Here is a 4,841-nt window from a genome sequence, read left to right on the forward strand (position 1 = left end):
TTCTACTGCTTGTTGAATCAACTCAGGGCCTATTAGCTGTACTTCTCCTATTTCAAACTGTCCAATTGGAGACCTACATTTCCTTCCATATAGAGCTTCATACAGAGCCATTTGGATACTAGAATGGTAGCTATTGTTGTATGCAAACTCAATTAGAGGTAAGTGGTCATCCCAACTACCACCAAAATCTAGAACACATGCTCTTAGCATATCCTCCAAGGTCTGAATGGTACGTTCGGCTTGCCCATCAGTCTGCGGATGAAATGTCGTGCTAAGCTTTACTTGAGTACCTAGACCTTCTTGGAAATATTTCCAGAACTTGGCTGTAAATTGCGCTCCTCTATCTGTGATAATGGATATCGGAATACCATGGAGTCACACAATCTCCTTGAGATACAACCTTGCATAATCTTCTGCTGAGTATGTGGTTCTAACAGGAAGAAAATGAGCTGCTTTCGTCAATCTATCCACAATCACCCATATAGAATCATACTTGCTTCGGGAACGAGGTAATCCCACAATAAAATCCATATTGATCACATCCATTTCTAAGTAGGGATTTCCATTGCCTGAGATAATCCTCCTGGCTTTTGATGTTCGATTTTCACTTGCTGGCAATTTCGACATTGAGCTACAAATTCTGCTATGTCTTTCTTCATGCCATCCCACCAATATATTAACTTGAGATCATAATACATCTTCGTTGCAACTGGGTGAATAAAATACCGAGAATAATGAGCTTCTTCGTGGATTCGATGACGTAATTCTGCAACATTCAGAACACATAGCCCGCCTCGGTATCTAAGAATTTCAGCCATAGAAGTTTTAAATGGATACTTCTCTTTTTCATGAAGTGTGTCTCTATAATGGCTCAACTGAGGATCTTCATAGTGACGCTCTTTTACTACCATATCTAGAGAGAAACTGTGAGATTATTAATACCAATCCCTGCACTACCTGAATCAATCAAACGTACTCCAAGATTAGCTAGTTTGTGGAGCTTATGAATTAATTCTTTCTTTTCTGGAGGAGCTTCCCATAGGCTGCCCATCGATCGGCAGCTAAGCGCATCAGCTACTACATTTGCCTTTCCATGGTGGTATAAAATACTCACATCATAATCTTTCAATAATTCTAACCACCGCCTCTGCCGCAGATTCAACTCCTTCTGTTTGAAAATGTATTGAAGACTCTTGTGATCTGTATAGATATCAACATGCACGCCATACAAGTAATGTCTCCACATCTTTAATGCATGAATAACTGCAGCCAATTCCAGATCATGAGTTGGGTAGTTCTTTTCATGTTTCCGTAATTATCTTGAGGCATAAGCAATGACTTTACCGTGCTGCATTAACACACATCCTAACCCAACACCGGAAGCATCACAATATACAACATAGCCATCTGGACCTTCTGGGAGTGTCAAGACTGGGGCTGAGGTTATTCTGTCCTTCAACTCTTGGAAGCTGCGTTCACAAGTATCATTCCACTGAAACTTAGCTGACTTTTGGGTTAGCTTCATCAATGGGGCTGAAATAGAGGAAAATCCTTCTACGAACCTTCTATAGTACCCTGCCAATCCCAGGAAACTACGGACTTTTGTAGGCGTCGTAAGCCTTGTCCAAGTCTTCACAGTTTCAATTTTTTGAGTATCAACTCGAATGCCATCATCTGAAATAACATGACCCAGAAATGTCACAGAATCCAACCAAAACTTGCACTTTGAGAATTTTGCATACAATTCTCGGGTTCGAAGAATTTCAAGAACAATACGTAAATGATCTGCATGTTCTGATTCTGTGCGAGAGTATACCAGAATATCATCAATGAATACTATTACAAATAAATCCAAGAGAGGCCTGAGTACGTTATTCATCAAATTCATGAACACCACCGGAGCATTAGTTAACCCAAATGACATCACCCGAAATTCATAATGGTCGTATCTCGTTCTGAAAGCTGTTTTGGGAATATCTTCTTCTCTAACTCTCACTTGATGATAACCCGACCTCAAGTCTTTTTTGTAAACCCACTTGGCACCCTGCAGTTGATCAAAGAAATCATCAATTCTCGGAAGAGGATATTTGTTCTTTATCGTCACCTTATTCAATTGCTTATAATTGATACACATCCGTAAGGAACCATCTTTCTTCCGCACGAATAGGACTGGTGCTCCCTACGGTGATGAACTGGGTCTAATAAACCCCTTCTCAAGCAAATCCTTCAACTGTGCCTTTAACTCTTTCAATTCTGCTAGAGCCATTTGGTAAGGAGGAATAGAAATAGGCTTGGTATCCGGCAACACATCAATGGAAAAATCAAACTCTCTTTCTGGTGGAAGACCTGAAAGTTCATCTGAAAATACATCCGAAAAATCATTTACTACCGGAACGGATTTGAGAGTTGGCGACTTTGCTTCAGTATCCTGAACTCGGACTAAGTGATAGATATAGCCCTTAGCTATCATCTTTCTTGCCTTAACGTAGGAAATAAACCTACCTCTTAGAGATGCTGTATTACCCTTTTATTCAAGCACGGGCTCTCTCGAAAATTGAAATCAAACTACTTTCATTCGGCAGTCGACATTGGCATAACATGAGGCCAGCCAATCCACACCCATAATCACATCGAAATCTAGCATCTCCAGCTCAACTAAATCAGCTCTAGTTTGGCTGTCGCATATCACAATTACACAATTTTTATACACTTGTCTAGCTATCACGGGATCACCAACCGGAGTAATTACCTCAAAAGGTTTAATTGGCTCGGGTTTCACCCCAATACGACCAGCAACATACAGAGCAATATAAGATAGGGTAGAACCCAGATCTATTAATGCATACACATCATGGGAAAATATGGATAATATACGTGTAACCACATCCGGGGAGGACTCAAGATCCTGTCGCTCGGCTAAAGCATACATACGGGGCAGAGTGGCACCTGAAGTAGATGCTCCCCCTTTGTATCTACCTTGACCTACTGGGATCTAGGGAGTCTGCCCTACCGAGCGCGTTGAAGAGGAACCAGCTGCTGATCCAGTGGGCTGAACCCCAACTCTACCACTCATCGACGGGCAATATCGCATCATGTGCCCAACCTGGCCATAGGCATAGCAAGCATCTGAACCTTGGCGACACTGTCCGGAATGTAATCTACCGCACTGGCTGCATCGCGGTACTGGGGGTCTCCTCTGGCTATAATCTCCCCCGAACGGAGAACCTGAAGCTCTCGAACTCTGACCCAGTCCTGAAGGAAAGGAGCAATCAAATCTCCTACCTGCAAATCGTGGAGGTGCACTAGTCGCCGACTGGCCTGAGTGTCTAGGATATGACTGCCTCGATCCCCCTTCTATAATCACTACCTGCCCCTATAGATCTGGCCCTCTTTCTTTGCCCTCTATCAATATCACGATCACCCCTTTGTGAATGTTGTTGTCCTTCTAAATTCTGGGCATGGGCTTGAATGTGGGAAATATCCATCCCATCTTGCAATGAAGCCGTCAAGCAGTCCTTGAACAAATGTGGCCCTAATCCACTCACGAACCTGTGCACTCTATCCCCCATGTCGGCCACCATAGTCGGGGCATATCTAGCCAATGAATTAAACTAAAGGCTATACTCCCGGGCACTCATATTTCCTTGTTTCAAATTTAAAAATCTATCTGCTCTAGCTCGGCGGACCTCGGGTGGCAAATAGTGGCGGATGAAGGCATGTACAAATTCTTGCCAAACGGGAGGAGGTGCATTCTCTTTTCTTGATGATATCCAATTATTATACCATAATACCGCCACATCTCGGAGTCTATAAGATGTCAACTCCACAGATTCAGTTTCGGAGGCATGAATAATCTTCAATGTCCTCAACATTTCATCAATAAAACTTTGCGGGTCTTCATTCGGCTTTGACCCAAAAAACTCCGGAGGATTCAAACTTATGAAATCACGGGCTCTGGTACTAGCTGCCCGATCACTTGGACCCGCATTCTGCCACTGTGCCTGGGCGGAAACTAACTGCGTCAATAGATGAATAGCCTCGGTCACTTGTTGACCCGAAGTAGCCGGTGGGGGAACTGGAGGCATAGGAGCTGAAGCTGAAGCTCCCTCTTGTTCTTCTATAATAGGCGGAGTGGGAGAAGTATTAGATGGAGCCTTATTATGTGATTCGCCCTCTTCTACATTCATTGGCGGCTCTCTTTCTACCCGTCTTTTCATCGTAGTCTTGCCCTTCTGGGTGGCTGTAGCTTTTCCCTTTGGTGGCATTTCTGAAATCATAACACACTATTAAGGAGGAGAAAATCTTATAACACAGCTCTATCGCACGATCTCTTAAGATGAAAGATGGTCATTTTTCCTAAATGCCCTGTAGCCTCCTGTTTATTAGTGTGGTGCGCAACACACCATAAACAAGACTCTACTAGACACGGCTCGTAGACACTTCCTAGGACTGAATGGCTCTGATACCACTTTTTTCAAGACCCGACTAGGAGCCATGACGGGTACCCGGGCCTAACCACCGAGCACCACTCATAGCACTACCCATCGTACACATCAAGTGTTCATTTATTAATCTTATACTCCAATCATAGGAAAAACCACTTTTCACTTCGAAACATAATTACCTTTATATACATAAGCCCTTTGGCTATCAAAATAACGTACATACAGTAAGGACATCGTGAGACCATACTACCTACACATACGCATCTATGAGCCTCTACTAGAGTACTAGACATATGGACCGGACAGGACCCCGTCATGCCCAAAACATATATATACACAAAAGAATAAATCAATGGAACCTCCGAAATAATGGGGTGCTCTCAAGTCTGCTAGTAG

The sequence above is a fragment of the Lycium barbarum genome, chromosome 3, assembly GCF_019175385.1.
Source record: "Lycium barbarum isolate Lr01 chromosome 3, ASM1917538v2, whole genome shotgun sequence".
In the NCBI taxonomy this organism is placed as follows: Eukaryota; Viridiplantae; Streptophyta; class Magnoliopsida; order Solanales; family Solanaceae; genus Lycium; species Lycium barbarum.